The 18,780-nt window shown below is 46.5% G+C and overlaps 3 non-coding genes across 3 annotated transcripts; all 3 read left to right on the top strand.

Annotated features, from left to right (window-relative positions):
- The first annotated feature begins 7,966 nt into the window (after positions 1-7,966).
- trnas-cga (transfer RNA serine (anticodon CGA)) lies at positions 7,967-8,048 on the top strand. The gene has a single exon. It is a non-coding gene; the product is annotated as a tRNA-Ser (tRNA).
- Positions 8,049-8,778: 730 nt separating this feature from the next.
- Positions 8,779-8,920, top strand: LOC148633525 (U4 spliceosomal RNA). Its single transcript, XR_015933939.1, has one exon. It is a non-coding gene; the product is annotated as a U4 spliceosomal RNA (small nuclear RNA).
- Positions 8,921-17,994: 9,074 nt separating this feature from the next.
- Positions 17,995-18,065, top strand: trnag-gcc (transfer RNA glycine (anticodon GCC)). Its single transcript has one exon. It is a non-coding gene; the product is annotated as a tRNA-Gly (tRNA).
- The last annotated feature ends 715 nt before the right edge of the window (positions 18,066-18,780 follow it).

Below are 18,780 nucleotides of genomic sequence, written 5' to 3'. Positions count from 1 at the left end.
GGTGGCTTCAAGTTGGAATGATAAAATCTCCCCGTTCGGACATGAAAACAGAACGTTCTTAGACAGAAAGCAATCAACAACGGAGACATGTGGACGACGATTTTAGTCACTGCACTTTGAATAGCATTTTTACTCCAGTTACAGGAGATGCACCAATGGCCCTTGACCTACGCTCTTACCAATGCCTTGAACATTCAAACAAAACAGCCCTCAAGTCCTGCGGTTTAATATAACGCTGTTACGTGTCGAGGCAGTATTTGACTCTGTCCTACCGTTGAGACACGGGGCGTATATGGAAACGAACACATGCTACGGATCGTCTCTAATCGGTCCCTACAGCTGGAAGGCTCCTTGAAGCGTGCACCCCCATCATTCATCTTTGCGCATCTGTGAAAGGTAGACTCTTGAGCAATGTTTGAGCCAGCTCTAAGGCAACTAGTGCTATTGGACAGACACCTCTGGAAGATCCTAAGAGTCTCTTAACACCACTTCCAGCAGCAAGCTTAATTGTTCGCTGGAGGTCTCCCACCCAGGTACTGACCAGGCAAAGAATCACCAGTACATTGAATGAGGAAGTTAATCCTGAAATCCAATTACATATCTCAAGGTAAGACAAATCCATAAGAACATGTCTTAGTATTACTTCGTTTACATTAGTATGGCACTGAGTTGGAGCTCCTCTTTAAGCTGTGGTTTAGTTTTGCATTCATGTGTTTCTAGAGCAGTGATTTATGGGGGTGGGTGGGTCTTTCACAGAGGCTCAGGACAAATCCCCCGCCTGAAAGTCTAATGTGTGCGTTCAGACAGTCACAGGTCAAGAGCCAGGCAGGAGGACAATGGACAGAAGAGCCAACGAACTAAAAATAAAAGAACAGATACGAAAAAGCCACCATCTTTTTCTTTTTGACATTTTCCGACTTTCATGCAAGCCAGGACAAAGTTGCTCAGAGCTACTTGTGGATTCAAATACTCTATCGAGTGCTTTGATGAGTTTTTGCAATTTGATTGTCGTCCTGTCAGCCTGTTTCTGTTTTTTTTTTTCAATCTAGGGATGGAAAGTATGAGGGAAATGATGGAGCAATCAATAACCGCTCCGGAAAAATGGCAGAAAGAAATGGTCCGTCACTAAGGACATTTGTGAAGCAGAGGAGTGACATCACCACAAAGGCGACACATTCTGCTGATGGTTTTGGTGAATAATGATTGAGGCGCGTTAAGAGAAAGGCAGCTGTGTCAGCATGCGTAGGCTGCAAAGGATCAAGCAAAGGTTTACTCCATGCTGAAAAGAGAAGAAAAGAAGCACAACGTTTCGACTGTGGAGCCTTCTGCGCCATCTTCTTTAGCGGTGATGATGTTAACATTGGAAAAACTGAGACATGCGTCCCTGGGTGGGCTTGAACCCCCAACCTGTCGGTTAACAGCCTAACGCGCTAACCGATTGCGCCACAGAGACTGACGGCCGCTTATACTCCCTACATTTGCAGGTTTATGGTCAAAGAAAACAATCACTTGCGCTTCTTGCAGCCGGCAATCTTTTTCCACTGACAACCAAGAAATGGATTTCATCTTTCACAAGCTGTATGGATTTCTTCAAAAACAAGTTATTCCAGAAAGGAAATGAATTCTTGCATTAAACTGAACCAAGCTGTACATGTTTGTCTGAAATGAGACATTCGGCACAACAAGACACGGAGAGAGGCACCGCTGGTATTCAGACCCAGGATCGCCTGCTGACTAGGTGGGCACTTTAAGCCACTAGGGAACAGCGCCAGCGGAGCACCGCGCTTTTACAGACACTTGGACACATCTGCGTTCGGTGTGCACTTAACCTGCTCTCTGAGCCCGTTGCCTCCGTCCCATTTAATAGCAGAACTGACGCCAAGAGAAATGATGAGAAATGGCATTTATCGGGCACTTTTCATGTCCAAGGAGCTCAATGCCCTTGACACCTCCCCAAGGCGACAGAGCTGTGCATTCTTTGGCGACACCATTTTTTCTTTTGTTTAATTTCTATACTTATTGATAGAATAAAAACGATATGTCATGTACTGTAAGGGAAATGTCTCTTTTCATGGGGAAAGCTAGCACCAGCAAATGTTGTGTTTAGAAGAAGTGATTTAACATGACACGTGACCTAATTTACCGGAGCAAAAGCTCACCCAGCAAGCCCTGCTTTACTTCTACAGGAGAGAAGTACTGTAGAGTCTGCAAGATGTTCAGCTGGGTAGCTACGTCAGCATGCCTCGGCTGCAAAGGAACAAGTAATAGGTTTATTGCATGCTGAAAAGAGAAGAACGGAAACACAGCGTTTCGACTGTGAGGTCTTCTCACACCTGAAGAAGTCTCACACCTGTAAAAGGCTCCATGGTTTTCTTTCTTCTCTTTTCAACATGGAATACACCTATTGTCTGCAAGATGTGACAATTTCATGGTGTTTTGGAAGAAAACCTTTTTTCTTTGAATTCAAAATCAATCGGAATTTCAGCACGACACATCAACACTTTTTCAATTTTAAGGAGATGATATTTTAAACCTGATAAAAATAGTAGGAAACACAAGTTTCTTGCTGTGAAAATTGCATGCAGAACAGAACTGGAGAGCAGCTGAATTTGTGCTCAGTAGGGTGGGGAGGACTCAGCATTGCTATTGTTCTAATTATTATGAACTGCAGGGGATCTGAATCAGAACATGTCAGTTAGTTTGATCATTGCGTCAATATGTAGGCCACGTTAATATAGAATTATTACTTTGTCTGTCTCTTCTTTGTATATAGCTGAATGTCCCTGACAATTTCATGTTGCCTGCGATGTGTCCCCTCTCCCCACAGCAGTGGCAGATGACCAGCCGTCGTCGCTCCCCCAACATCGTCGCGCTGGGCGTCTCCTCCTCCCCATCTGATTCCCCGTGCGCCCCTCCGTTGGTGCCCACCGGTCTCCTCGAATACGGCAACAGTGTGCTCAGCCAGAGCCAGGGCCTGCTCCAAGGGGACCAGTGCGGCCAGCATCACGTGGCACTGCACCTCAGTCGGCGCCGGGGCCAGGAACGCCTGGAGCGCTATTTCCCGGTGGGCCTCCTCCGGAAGAGTAGGGTAACCCTGGCGGGCTAAGTAGGCCACGTCTGCGGCTGTTACCTTCACTGTTACCTGGATACCTCTTTATCTAGAACTCACTCTTCCCCCTGCCTGTCTGGCTTCTTTTAATCCTTCTGTGCCCGGATTGCAGCGGGTAAGATATTTTTCCAAGAAAAAAAGAGAAATTAAAAAAAGAGAAATTTCACCAGAGCCCCTGCTCATGTCTAATTTTTAGTTTAGAAGGATTCAAGCAGGATTTTGGATGAAAGGCAGCGACCTTAATCAAGCCCAAATCATAATTGAACCCATTCAGAGCCTACATTACATTTTAGTGTTTCATTCTGAGCAGAATGCCCTCACACCTGAAGAAGGCTTGCGTTTTCTTCTCTTTTAAGCATGTGTACAATGCTGTAATACAATTTAAAATAATTAAAAGTTTAAAAAGTATCAACTAAACTCCATTAATATCGAGTGTCTTTTATACAGCTTTTATACAGCTTTTAAGTATAGATTACACTTTTCTAAAATGTATTTAAAAAATAAAAACGATTACTAATCTAATCTTTCCACGTTTGATCCCAAAATCCCAAGAAAAATTAATCTAAACTAGGAGAAAGCTATGCTGAAAGTTTATTAATATACTTAGAAGACAAAGATAACAATTTATGTTGCATTTGTCTGATTGTGAATCAAAAAATACATTTAATTAACTGCTCTCAGTGACAGCTGACAATCCTCCATACACTCAAGTGAAAAATTAGTAATGCCAATGTAAACGTGGTATTTACAATTTGTTGATAATAGAAATGTTAAGTTCTCTAAAGCTTTTTGAGGCAGCAAAAGATTTGAACACCCTATATTGTAATGAGCTGCTGAGCTGAGAATGGGTTATGTTCCTGCTGTCAGAGGGGGTGGAAAGTGCCCGCGGTTATTTAATTAGTATTACAATTCACACTGATTCCCTTGAAAAGGTATGGACATAAGAATATTCGTGCGTGGTCAAAAAATGGCATTAAGCACTTAAAATTAATATGGTTAATAAGAGTAAACTGGAACATGCTGTACAAGATCGGCTAAACTGGGATCTATCGCTTACGCCTGAAATTGGAGCTGCTGTCGCAGTGAATAGCGACTAATAAGTCTGTCTTTCTGTGGGGGGAAGGGAATCTGATCTGATCTGCAAACCTCCAACAGAGCTGTTCAACTGGTTTTTGTCGGGCACATCAAGTGTCAGGTGTAAGCGATAAATATATTTAGCTGAAAAGCTGTACAACGCAAGACATTTCAGTATTCTAGGTTTCGTGAAAAAGCACATTGTGCTGCTGTAATACAGTTTAAAATAATTAAAAGTCTAAACAGTATCAGCTTATGTATGGGTTGTATTTTAAAAAAAGTCAAAAACCGCACTCAAAATGCAATTTAGCGCTTTCTGGCAAGAGGAGACACCCAAATTAATAATGTAACATGCTACTGTTTGTGCATGGATATAGTTATAATGCTATTTCCTTAGACACGTGATTCCATGTTTTATTTTGAATCCCCGGCGGAACCGGGCATCCATAAGAATCAAGTACTGTAACAGGTTTATTCTATGCTGAAAAAAAAAGAAGAAAGAAAACACATTCCATAAGAATCAGCGCCTTTATATAGCGCCTTTAAAGGTGGCTTCTCAAAACGCTTTACAGGATAAAAACAACAATAACAACAACAACAACAACAATATTGTGTTTCATTGCACTTTGACAGATTGTCTTTAAATCAACTGTTGATTTAAAGTTTGACAGTAAATGTTTATATTGTAACGCATACAGCCTCCATTTCTTATTAAAAATGTAGCCTAAGAGGGGGGGTCTGCTCTCACAATCCTCCATATACTCAAGTGAAAAATTAATAATGCCAATGTAAACATCGTATTTACAATTTGTTGATAATAAAAATGTTAAGTTTTTTAAAGCTTTGTGATAGTTTACCCAGTTTACCCATTGTTATTAAAAATGACTTGGATTCGAACATGTTGTGATATTTAGAAATATAAAAGTCAATTAATTGTCAATTTCCATATTTATGTCTTTATTTAGCGGTTTCATTAGTGACAAAGGCTAAACTTTCTTGGAAAAATGTCTTTGCTGTCTTGCTGATACATTAAGCTTTCTAAACTCAGCCACAAAGTCATGTGACTGATTTTTCGCCCTGTTTCGTTGGTTAAACGCAATGATCACAAGCACCACCATGGTAACTGGGACATGTAGTTTTTAATTCAGATTGAATTATAACTGTACGTACTGTAGCGGCGAGGCTTATTAATAAGACAGAATTAAGTGTTGCTGTGCTTTCCCAAATGAGGCCCCATCTCCCTCTTCATCTCTGTGGTGCAGTCACAGAGAAGCTATTCATGCAGACTGATTTAAAGATGTTTTCTTTTGATAAGGTACAGCTCCCAAATGGGGATGCACTTAGCTAAGCCTGGCTATCATGATCAATGGTCATCCATTGGCGCCTAAAGGTCTGCAAGATTCCAAGAGAGAGCCTCATCCAAGTGGTCTACAACCCCAAGGTCAGCATCACCAGAGCACCGTCGCAAGCTGAACAGCAAAGCCTGGCATAGAGCCAGAGAGCGCGGATTAGACAGCAACAAGCCTGCAACTGCTTCTTTGTGCCCGCAGGAGATCTGAATCCCCAGAGATTGGATGAGTATTCAACTTCACTGCATGACAGCTCGAGAATTCAATTGTTATCCCAACCATTTGATATCAATTTAATTCCTAAGAGTTATGTACTTGTTTTGAGTATCTAGTGTAGAAGTTATAACCAAGTTCATTTACGAAACGGTCTAAATGAATGATATACTGAACGTATGTCCTCTTGATATATGTAACTCTTTGTAACTGACTGAATATATACCTTTTGTATTCTGATAACCCTCTCGATAAGATCTGTTAGGTTTACATGCATATTCTATGTATTAATAAATGTATCCTCATGTATTAGTACCTGTGTGTGTGCGTTGTTTGAGTTATATCGCAAGGTTGGATTCTAAAGCCATTAAAAGAATCATTTTGTGATTTACTGCTACAATGAATAATTGTCCCAGTAAATCCCAAATCCTACAGAACTAGTGCCTTCAGAGAGCACACTACAGATGTTACCTATTTATCGTTGAACAGGATGTATGTGATGTGGCGACTAGGTTCAATTTTGTATCCTCTTTAAAAGATTAAGGACTGGGGTGAGTGTGATTTACCACCCTTTCAGCTAAGAACCCGACGTGCGGACCGTTTAAGCTGCATAGACTCGGTCGTTTAACTCTTCTCCATTAGCAGGGTTAAGGTTAAAGAAAAAAACATTGCTGACTTCTTTTTTTTTTTTGCCAGCCGCGAGCGCAGATTAGCAAGATTTGTATTTCATGTTTTGCAAGTTGCATCCATTTTAAGAAAAACAAGTCGCGTTAAAGACAGGAAATGAATGCTTGCATTTAATTAAGTCTAGCCGTAGGCGGTTGTCCATAATGACCAGTTCTGTTCGAGAAGAACAAAAAAGGCACAGCTGGGATTCAGAGCCAGGGTCTCCTGTTTACTAGGCAGGCGCTTTAAGCAACTAAGCCACGGCGCCCCAGGAGCGCTGTCCTTTTGCAGCCACTTGGAAACACCACTCAGACACATCTGCATTCGGTGTGTGCTCCGCCGGCTCGCTGAGCAAGTTGCCACCTTTACATACAATAGCAACATCAACACCAAGAGAAAGGGTGACAAATGGCTTTTATCTGGAACTTTTCATGTCCAAGGAGCTCAATGTGCTTTCTGTGTACAACAGGGCCACTGAACTGCACACTGGCCACTGAACCACAGCAGTGGCTTGCTGGCTTGACATCTCCCAAGGAAAATGTTGAAATCGCATGTGGAACAGGAAAATGACCCTCGAGTACGAGGGAAAAAAAAGAAAAAGATCATCTGGAGCGCGCCAACCCATGTCCGGACAGCCCACTTTTGTCGACGAGGTGGCCGAGTGGTTAAGGCGATGGACTGCTAATCCATTGTGCTCTGCACGCATGGGTTCAAATCCCATCCCAGCTCCAGCGAAGCCCCTTTGGGTGTTATGTCATCAAAAAGTAGAACAGCGAATCTCCCTTTGATCAAAAGTGCAACAGAACTGTTTTCCGTGGAGTAGGTTTCAGACCCGTAGACCTGTTTTATTTGTAGGGCAGGGCACATTCCCAAATGCGAATCTCCTGTTTTAGAAATGCTTTGGGCGGCGTGAAGTGAAAATAAGAAATGGGCTCCAGGTGCACATGGAAGCAATCAAGTGTTTCATCCGAGCTGTTTCAAAGACTGCCCAAGAGCTTTCCTTTCACAGAGGCGCAACGATTAATGATGGGGGTGCACCCTTCAATGCGCCTAACGACTCTAGGGAGTGATTGAGACGATTCGTAGCGTGTGCTCATTTCCCTCTATTCCCCGTGTTGCAGTGGTAGGATGACGTAAATTACTGCTTCGACACGTAATGGCATTATAATCAAGTGCAGGAGCTGAGGGCTTTTGTTTTGTTTCGTTTTCCATGGCGTTCGTAAGCGCGCAAATCAAAGGAAATTCCTGCGTCTAATAGGAATGTAAATGCTTTTGAAAGTGCAGTGTGGTGCAGCTTGTAAAATCCTTGTCCACATTTGTGGTTTGTTGATGTTTTTTCTGTCTGCCAAAGTTGCATTTTGACATCCGGACGGGGAGACTTTAGCATTTGAACGTGAAGCCAGCCTTAAACCCTCTGAGGCGTGTCTGTCTGCCGGCACGTATTTTGTGAAAGGTATTTTGTTTTTTTAACGGAGAGTGACTTTGAAAAAGTTTCCGCAGCCACCTCGCACTCCGTGTTAGATTATAGGAGGAATGCGGCGGCGGCGAGCTCGCTGTAGTCGTGGCCGAGTGGTTAAGGCGATGGACTCGAAATCCGTTGGGGACTCCCTGCGCAGGTTCGAATCCTGCCGACTACGGCGTCTGCCGCATGTCGCCTTGTGCCTGCGCGACAAAGGCGAAGGGCCGCTTCTCCTTTCCTGGTACTATAGAAATGCTAAATCGCTTGGCCCCGCTGCCATGGAAATCAATTCTTCAGATAACCACACATTTTGCGTTCGCACCTCTGGTGCTCTACTTATGCCTTTGAAAACCTAATGAATAAAGCTGAAAGAACCGACATGATATGTAGGTGCTCGTAAAGCACGCAGTAAAGAACTGTTAACAGCAAGGGTTTCAGTGGGTTAACTGAGGAGAAGGCGTGATCGCTAATTGTTGACTTTTTATTTGGTGTTAGAAACACTCTTACTGTGCATGACGTGCAACAAATGTAGCCACAGAAATTGCATCACGCTTTCATGACGTTAGGATTTGTTTGTGCAACATCCGAGAAGAGTACTTGTGGCTTGAATGTGAACTGTACGTGCCCGCCCCCTTTCCTCTGTAGTGCATGAGTTCCTCCCGGCATGCCCTTCGTCATTGTTCTGTCATCTTGTATTTAAAGGGTTGTATTTCTGCTGCTGAAAATAAGCAACGGTTTTCTCACAACGCCCTTTGTTCCCGACGGAGCCCTTGTCTGTCATGAAATTCTTCAAAACCTCAAGCTAGAAGAAGAAGAAGACGACAAATATGAAGCGTTACAGCAACGACATGCCATGAGACGATCGATAACGATTTCCATAGGATCCCCGCGGTTGCCTGGCAACCGTCAGCTTTGCGCAGTGGCAGTATCGTAGCCTGTGAGGTTTAGCCAAGGCGCGATTCTTGCTAGTTGAAAACTTTTCCCAATACCCCGCTTCCACCGGTTTGCAATACAATCGGCGAAAGCAATTTTTGACAGTCTCGTCAGAGACTGAGCAAGGTGTTTAAAGACAGATTTTGTCATGGTGACATCATGGTAGAAAAAAACGAGCTTGTTACGTCTCAACAGAAACGCTCTTTAGCTCTTTCAGCGTTATGCAGAGAACAGCGTCTGTCGAGATCACTTTTGAGTCAGTGCGAAACGCCGTGTGCTGTCAGTTTGATTTCATATTGCTCGTAGCGGCCCCCGGCTTATGTCTGTCAAACGTTAGGTTGCGCTTTTTCATGCTGCATCGTCGGCATGAGTGGAGCTTTTTAAACGTCTGTACTTACTGCGCCCCCTAAGAAATCGTTTGTCCCCGTTCAAAAGAGATTGTGCGATGTCCTGCAGCGTTCGCAAAGCAAACCTTTGACAGTTTGAAAAGAGTGTTTCGGCTCGGGAAACATCATGACCAGTGTCCTGCATGTTTTCTGTGTATAGCTGTCTTTTAAAGCATACAGAATTCATTCGAAATCATTGATTTCTCCAATTAACAAGGGTCCCTCTTTTAACCTGCGAGAAGCATTCTTTCAATGTAACAGATTTACTCCGGGGAAAGGATTCAGAGTCCGAAGTGCGGACTGATGGCGCACAGAGGGTCCATATACTGTGGATCCCTCAGTGATCTTCCGCGTATTCAAACCGCCAGCGTGTGACTCCCCTGTCCCCGTGACCTCATTGCTCTGCTCTGTCCTCTGTGCAGCCGAGCCCGACTCACGGTTTAAGTGAAAAAAAATATGCCCTCAACGTGAGATTTACTCTGGAGCGAGGATAGATGTTACCTTTTTATCATTGAACAGGATGTATGTGATGTGGTGACTAGGTTCAATTTTGTATCCTCTTTAAAAGATAAAGGACTGGGTTGAGCGTGATTTACCAACCTTTCAGCAAAGTACCCGACGTGCGCACCGTTTAAGCTGCCTAGACTCGGCCGTTTAACTCTTCTCCATTAGCAGGGTTAAGGTTAAAGAAAAAAAAACATTGCTGACTTCTTTTTTTTTTGCCAGCCGCTAGCGCTGATTAGCAAGGTTTGTATTTCATGTTTTGCAAGTTGCATCCATTTTATGAAAAAAAAGTCGCGTTAAAGACAGGAAATGAATACTTGCATTTAATTAAGTCTAGCCGTAGGCGGTTGTCCATAATGACCCGTTCTGTTCGAGAAGACGGAACAAAAAAGGCACCACTGGGATTCAGACCCAGGGTCTCCTGTTTACTAGACAAGTGCTTTAACCAACTAAGCCACGGCACCCTGGGAGCACTGTCCTTTTGCAGCCACTTGGACACACCACTCAGACACATCTGCATTCGGTGTGTGCTCCGCCTGCTCGCGGAGCAAGTTGCCACCTTTACATACAATAGCAACATCGACACCAAGAGAAAGGATGACAAATGGCTTTTATCTGGAACTTTTCATGTCCAAGGAGCTCAATGTGCTTTCTGTGTACAACAGGGCCACTGAACTGCACACTGGCCACTGAACCACAGCAGTGGCTTGCTGGCTTGACATCTCCCAAGGAAAATGTTGAAATCGCATGTGGAACAGGAAAATGACCCTCGAGTACGAGGGAAAAAAAAGAAAAAGATCATCTGGAGTGCACCAAGCCATGTCCGGACAACCTAGCTTCCTCGACGAGGTGGCCGAGTGGTTAAGGAGATGGACTGCTGATCCATTGTGCTCTGCACGCATTGGTTCGAATCCCTTTCTTGTCGCTCTCCATGTTTGACGTTGGCCATCCTGTTGTTTGCTCCGGTTCTAGAGCCGTACATTTTCTAGCGGTGGCTGAACATGGTATAATAGGCTAACGTTGGTATCGAGCAGTGACAGTATTTACGTGCCGCTGCTGCCAAGTGGCTCTGGGTTGAGACCGCGTTTTCACTTACTTGCAACGCAAACGGAGAAAGCGATTTTTGACAGTCTCTCGAGAGACTGCGCTAGGTGTTTAGGGATAGACTTTGTCAGTTCCCCCTGGGATGATGGCCTCTCAAATAGTTTGTGATTCCCCTAGACGTTTATACAGTAGAAGCCTGCTTCGTGGCTTAAATCCAAGCTAAGGAAACGAGTTAGAGGTCTGATGCAGAACTGCGAATTCGATGAACGGGAACACTACAGTACATTGCACTGTATGTGTGAGGAAAGCTGCCCCCTTCAGTCCCTTGTCGACCGAACAGAGGACTGTAAAGGATACTGCCAAGAAACTTAAGGATGCTGGTTGGAATCCAGCTCCAAAGAAGCCCCTTTGGGTGTTATGTCATCAAAAAGTAAGAACAGCGAATCTCCCTTTGATCAAAAGTGCAACAGAGCTGTTTTCCGTGGAGCAGGTTTCAGACCCGTAGACCTGTTTTATTTGTAGGGCAGGGCGCATTCCCAAACGCGAATCTCCTGTTTTAGAAGTGCTTTGGGCGGTGTAGCGGCGATGCTTATTAATAAGAAAGAATTAAGTGTTTCTGAGCTTTCCCAAATTAGGCCTTATCTCTCTGTTCATCTCTGTGGTGCAGCCACAGAGAAACTATTCATGCAGGCTGATTTAAGGTTTCCCTTGATAAGGGACAGCTCCCAAAGGGGGATGCACTTAGCTAAGCCTGGCTATCATGATCAATGGTCATCCATTGGTGCCTATCTGTCTAGGGAGTGCCAGATGGACATCTGGACTGCATTCCTAAGTGTCAGGAGTAAGTGACTCATATCTCACCTTGATCAACCAATCAGGGACTGGTAGGGCCGAGTAACCCACGTGGGACTCTGATGCCCATGGAACTTTCAGCCAATCAACGAGCTGAAGTTCCTCCAGGTAAAAACAGGCAACACAGAGAGCCTGAGAGATTCAGTGGGAATTCAGTAGAGAATTCTGTGGAGTTTTCTAAAGGGAATTCAAAGGAGAATTCCAGGGCAGGACAGCCCAGGAGCAGAAGGCTCTCAAGGGCAGGACATTCTCACAGCGCGCCTCCTGACCATCCTGAGACTCAGCCCGGACAACCACGGAACGGCCAGTGTGTCCGAGTGCCAGAACTTTCCTTTGTTCTAAGGGTCTAGAGCGGAGGTTGCCAGAGAATAACCAGAGGATCCACCCGAGGTTAGCACCAGCAGCAGGCCTCGAGAACAGGTCGGAACTGTGGACAGTTGAATCACTATTCAGAACTAGCTCTTCATCAGGAACGAACCGGTCTTCTTCTTGACTTGCTGGGACCCACAGTCATCTTTTCTCCTGTGCACAAACTTTGCTAGTTAAAGCCAACACTAACTAGCCGGTCAGTGAGCATCAGCAGCGCACCGTCGCAACCCGCACAGCACAGCCTGGCACCTAGACAGAGAGCGTGGATTGGACAACAACAAGCCTGCAACTGTTTCTTTGTGCCCGCAGGAGATCTGAATCCCCAGAGATTGGATGAGTATTCAACTTCACTGCATTACTGCTCGAGAATTCAATTGTTATCCCAACCAGTTGATATCAATTTAATTCCTAAGAGTTATGTACTTGTTTTCAGTATCTAATGTAGAAGTTATAACCAGGTTCATTTATGAAATGGTCTAAATGAATGATATACTGAACGTATGTCCTCTTGATATGTGTAACACTTTGTAACTGACTGAATATATACCTTTTGTATTCTGATAACCCTCTCGATAAGATCTGTTCGTTTTACATGCATATTCTATGTATTGTAACGCCCTCGCCTGGTGGTGAGGAGGAAGCGCCCCCAGGCACTCGTAGTACCGCTGGGCATGCTGGGAGTGGTAGCCGGAGTGCGGCCTAAGCGAGAGAAGCTCGCCCCACACCCAAAGTCTGTCAAGGCCCTGTGCATCCTGTGGGAGGCCTTGGAGGTAAAGGACGGGGTGCTGTGCCGGGGGTGGCGGGTACCCTCCAGTGGCGAGGTACGGTGGCAGCTGATGTTGCCTTGGTCGCTCCGCGGGGCGGTGCTCCGAGCAGTGCATGGCCAGCCGGGCGTGGGGCACTTCGGCGGTAAAAATACCCTGCAGCGCCTCCGAGGCCATTTTTATTGGGGTCTTTGCCACCGGGACGTGGAGCGGTACTGCCGAACGTGTGCAGTGTGCGTGGCGCAGAAGGGTCCCCCCGAGCGGTCTCGGGCCCCCCTCCAACAACACCAGGCGGGGGCTCCTATGGAGCGGGTGTGGGTGGACGTTTTGGGCCCGTTTCCGCGCACCGAGGCCGGGAACCTCTACGTCTTGGTGGCCATGGATTATTTTATGAAGTGGCTGGAGGCCTTCGCCCTACCGGACTAGAGTGCCCCCATGGTGGCCGATGCACTGCTGGAGGGGATGTTTGCCAGGCTGGGGGTGCCGGAGGAGTTACATAGTGACCAGGGGCGTAACGTCGAGTCCCAGGTCTTCGCCAGAGTGTGCCAGCGCCTGGGGATCACAAGACGCGGACCACACCGCTGCATCCCCAGAGCAACGGGTTGGTGGAGCGTTTTAATCGTACCCTCACCACCCAGCTGGCCACCCTGGTGTCCCGGCACCAACGGGACTGGGACCGCCACCTCCCCTTTGCGCTCTGGGCGTATCGGACCGCGGTCCAGGAATCCACCGGGTGCACCCCGGCCTCGCTCATGCTGGGCCGGGAAATGTGAACCCCGGTGGACCTGGTCTCCGGCCCGCTGCCCGGAGACGGGTCGGCACCGCTGGCTGGACCGGACTACGAGTGGGACCTGCGGCAGCGGATGCAGCAGGTGCACAGCTTTGCACGGACCCACTTGACACAGGCGGGGGTCCGGTAGAAGCGGCACTACGACCTGCGCTGCAGGGGGCCTGCCTTCCAGCCCGGGGACTCGGTTTGGGTGTACAACCCGTGCCGCCGCAAATGCCTCAGCCCTAAGCTGGCGCCATCATGGGAGGGGCCCGCTGAGGTACTCTGGGTGGTGGGCGAGGTCTGCTACCATGTCCGGTTGCAAACACGGGGGAGAGTGGTGGTCCTGCACCGAGACCGCCTGGCCCCCTACCGACCCGGGAGGAGGAGCCGTGTGGGGAGGCTCTAGAGGACCAGCCGGGGCTGGAGCCGGCCGATAGTGGGGCATCCGTGGGTCGCCAGCCGTCACCGTGGCGCAGCGGCTGCTCACGCAGGGTTCCACAGCAGTTAGCCGAGTACGAGTACAGCCTGAGGGGGGTTTTCGACGTCGGCGAGACGCCAGACGCTTCAGGTTTTTAAGGAGTAAGAGTGCAGGGGGTCTAAACCTGCAATCCAGTGTGTTGAAGTATTTCACAACACTACCCCTAGCACATCTGGAAATAAATCCTCATAATGATTATTGCCCTGGGCATGTACCAAAAAATCACTGAGCATATATATATATATATCACTGTGTTGAAGCTAGAGACACAGAATAAGTGCAAACACATCCTAAATACAGTGTTCCTGCACCTGTGACCTCATCCAGAATGTATCATTTTTTGAAAGGGATTGCTGTCAGAATGCACAACTGAATCCCAAACAGAATCTCTAGTCAAATATGATCATTTGTGAAACAGGCAAATGAGTCTCTCAGGTGCCCATTGCTCATTTTCAGACACAATTATGCAATACTTTCACATGCAATACACATGAACATGCAATACTTTTCAGCTGCATTTTGACATCCGGACGGGGAGACTTTATCATTTGAACGTGAAGCCAGCCTTAAACCCTCTGAGGCGTGTCTGTCTGCCGGCACGTATTTTGTCAAAGGTATTTATTTTTTTTAACGGAGAGCGACTTTGAAAAGGTTTCCGCAGCCACGTCGCACGCCGTGTTAGATTAAAGGAGGAATGCGGCGATGGCGAACTCGCTGTAGTCGTGGCCGAGTGGTTAAGGCGATGGACTCTAAATCCATTGGGGACTCCCTGCGCAGGTTCGAATCCTGCCGACTACGGCATCTGCCGCACGTCTCCTTGTGCCTGCGCGGCAAAGGCGAAGTGCTGCTTCTCCTTTCCTGCTACTATAAAAACGCTGAATTGCTTGGCCCCGCTGCCATGGAAATGAGTTCTTCAGATAACCACACATCTTGCGTTCGCACCTCTGGTGTTCTACTTATGCCTTTGAAAACGTAAAGAATAAAACTGAAAGAACCGACACAATATGTAGGTGCTCGTAAAGCACGCATTAAAGAACTGTTAACAGCAAGGGTTTCAGTGGGTTAACTGAGGAGAAGGCGTGATCGCTAATTGTTGACTTTTTATTTGGTGTTAGAAACACTCTTACTGTGCATGATGTGCAACAAATGTAGCCACAGAAATTGCATCACGCTTTCATGTATGCTATTGCAGACACCAACGTTGCCTAGATATAAAACCGAAATAGCCGTGGGTTTGCTTGCTGGTCTGAAGGATCTCTCTTCGAATCTCTATCATTTGTCAATTGAAGTAAAAGGTGCTGCAATCTGATACGTTCAGAATCAAACCCGCAGCTGTTGTTCGACTTTATTTCTTGACTAATTACAACTGAGTGTCGCATGAGCAGTTACGTAAACTTGTCTGATATATTTGAACACAAATGCCGTTCTTCAATTAAAACTAACAGTACATTGTCAGGGACATTCAGTTCTATACAAACAAGAGACAGACGAGAATATTTAGTATATAATAGACAGAAAGAGGTTCGAATCCTGCCGACTACGTTGTCCACCTCCTGTCTTTGTGTTTCGGCGCAAGCAAAGAAGCGCGCCTGTTTGGTGTTCCTGGTGGTTTTAAAACGCCCAATCGCTTGTACCCGCTGCCTTGGAAATAAGTTCTTCAGCGTCCGCGAATGGCATTTTGCAGCTGGAAGCAGATGTCGACGCGTTTTGCACAGAGCACCAAAAAAGCGTCTTTTTTGAAGGCCCAGGCACTGAGCATTGGTGGTTCAGTGGTAGAATTCTCGCATGCCACGCGGGAGGCTCGGGTTCGATTCCCGGCCAATGCAGTGGCTTTTGCAGCGAGCGTCTCCATCACTTGCATCCCCTTGCAACTCGCAACTGAAAACCCACTGAAGCTAAGCAGGTGTGAGCCAGGTCAGTACCCGGATGAGGGTGAGCTACAGGGAAAAACAAACCTTCCAGCTGGAAGCGGTGTTAATGGTGCCGGCGGGGGGGCGCTCACCCCGAGGTCTGTGTGGGTCCCAATGCCCCAGTATAGTGACGGAGATGCTGTGTTGTAAAAGGGCGCTGTCTTTTGGATGAGATGTAAAACCGAGGTCACAGCGCTCTGTGGTCATTCAAAATGACCACCAAAACCTTTGACAAAAGCTCTTGGTAATTGATGGTCTTCAATAATGCTTCTCCTTTAGGTACATTTTAAATCAGCTGAAAAATGCTGTGAAATGGGGGGGCACTTCAGGCCAGTGTAGGATTTGGGTTACAAGAACCATGAAATTGCGCGAGAAAGCCCGTACACTGAATTACACGGCTTTCTATTCAAAGGAGGACAAAAGAAATTCCCTGAGTTCGATTTCTTGCAGCACAGAGAGGAGCACTGTTATGAGGCTGGTTAGCTCAGTTGGTTAGAGCGTGGTGCTAATAACGCCAAGGTCATGGGTTTGAGCCTCGTACGGGCCAGGTCCTTTTCTCCTCTCTTACCGAAGCTGTTAGGTTCCTTTCCGTGGTGAGAGGGGTTGTCATGCAACGCTGCCACATAGTGCCGACAGACAAGAGTGTTGCAGGAGAAGAGAAAAGTGTTTGAAGATTTAAGAGTGTCTTAGGTGGAGCCAAAATCAAGTGTCACAAATGCAAGTGGGAGGATTTCCAATGTTTAATATGGTAAAAATAAGCGGAAGTTATCTGCCGGTCCGGCACAGTCTGCCATGCTTTTGTCATATACTGTAAAGTGGTGTCGAACTGGGTGTCGAACTGGAGCCTCACCATTTGCATATGTGAGGCTCCAGTTATACATCGAGTGTCACATTAAATGACGAAAATGAAGAGTTAAAGCAGCTGGAGAGGTTTTCTTACAACTTTTGAGCTGACAGTTTTGGAAAATGTTTCCTTCACGCTGCACTGTACAACATAGGCAGCCAAGAGTCTCCAAAACAATACAGAATTGACAGATAGGAGAAAATTCCCACTCGTCCTGAAGTTCCCAAAATCCAGCACTGAGCGTAAACAAAGTGTCTAAGTAGCGTGGGAATGCTAACCCTAACCCTAGCTGGAGTTTGAGCAATCCAGCACTGAGCGTAAAAAGATGAGTCAAAGTAACGTCTAATCGGATTAGTTTCCTTAGAGCTGGTTCTGAGTTTGCTCAAGAGTTTACCTTTCACAGATGCGCAAAGAAGAATGTTGGGGGTGCACGCTTCAAGGTGCCTTACAGCTGTAGGGAGTGATTCGAGACGATTCGTGGCGTGTGCTCGTTCCCATATACCATACGCCCCGGGGTGCAGTGCTAGGATGACGTACAATACCGCTTGGGCTCGTAACGGCGTTATATGCAAGTGCGGGACGTGAGGGTTTTCGTTTGTTCGTTTTGTTTTGCTCTGCTTTGCTTTGTTTTGCTTTCCATCGCGTTGGTAAGAGCGTAAATAAAAAGGCGATTCCTGCGTCTACCACTAATGTAAGAGCTATTTCAAGTGCGACGTGGTGCGGCTTTTCAAATGCTTGTGGGCATTTCTCTGTTGTTGATTCTTTTTTTGTGTGTAACAAAGTGGCATTTTCATGTCCGGACGGGGAGACTTTATCATTCCGACATGAAGCCACCCTTAAGTCCTCTGAGGCGTGTCTGTCTGCAAGGCTTGTATTTTGGAAATGTTTTTTTGAAAGGGAGAACGACTTTGAAATAGGCTTCCGCCGGCGCCTCGCGATCCAGGTAAGATTGTAGCAAGAACGCAGCGGCGGTGGGGCTTGCTGTAGTCGTGGCTGAGTGGTTAAGGCGATGGACCAGAAATCCATTGGGGTCTCCCAGCACAGGTTCCAATCCTGCCGACTACGTTGTCCGCCTTCAGTCGGTGTGTTTCGGCAGAAGCAAAGAAGCGCGCCTCTTTGCTGTTCCTGGTGGTTTTAAAACGCCCAATCGCTTGTACCCGCTGCCTTGGAAATAAGTTCTTCAGTGTCCGCGAATGGCATTTTGCAGATGTCGACGCGTTTTGCACAGAGCACCAAAAAAGCGTCTTTTTTGAAGGCCCAGGCACTGAGCATTGGTGGTTCAGTGGTAGAATTCTCGCCTGCCACGCGGGAGGCTCGGGTTCGATTCCCGGCCAATACAGCGGCTTTTGCAGCGAGCGGCTCCATCACTTGCATCCCCTTGGAACTCGCAACTGAAAACCCACTGAAGCTAAGCAGGTGTGAGCCAGGTCAGTACCCGGATAAGGGTGAGCTACAGGGAAAAACAAAGCTTCCAGCTGGAAGCGGTGTTAATGGTGCCGGCGGGGGGGCATTCACCCTGAGGTCTGTGCGGGTCCCAATGCCCCAGTATAGTGACAGAGAAATAAACTTGTTTGGGCACCCCCAATTAACTTCTGGGGCAGGAAAAGCACACTTTTCAAAACTTGTTTTTCAGCTCGAAATAAACGTGTTTTTTCAAACCTTGGAATCCCAATGTAACTGCCTGGCTCATTAGAGCCCACTGAGTCAGCCCTTAACCCCACTGTGCAGAAGTTGTCAAAACGGGTTTTTCAGCAGAAATAAACACGTTTGGGCAACTTTGGTCACCCCCATTTAACTTCTGGGGCAGGAAAAGCACACTTTTCAAAACGTGTTTTTCAGCTCGCTGTGACCTCTGTTTTACATTTCATCCTAAAGACAGCGCCCTTTTGCAACACAGCGTCTCTGTCACTATCATAAGTGACTGCCATCATAAGAATATGAGTCCAGTATTTTAGAATATAGTCAGAATGACTTCTAACCTTACCTGTGGTGTCTTTAATCCCTATTGCTCAATGCATGGTGTACGTACTGCATAGATGTGTCTTGAGAATGAG

The sequence above is a fragment of the Lepisosteus platostomus genome, unplaced genomic scaffold (genome assembly GCF_059453375.1).
Source record: "Lepisosteus platostomus isolate fLepPlt1 unplaced genomic scaffold, fLepPlt1.hap1 Scaffold_46_H1, whole genome shotgun sequence".
In the NCBI taxonomy this organism is placed as follows: domain Eukaryota; kingdom Metazoa; phylum Chordata; class Actinopteri; order Semionotiformes; family Lepisosteidae; genus Lepisosteus; species Lepisosteus platostomus.
Note: the sequence above shows the minus strand (reverse complement) of the source record. Positions and strands in the feature narration are given on the sequence as shown.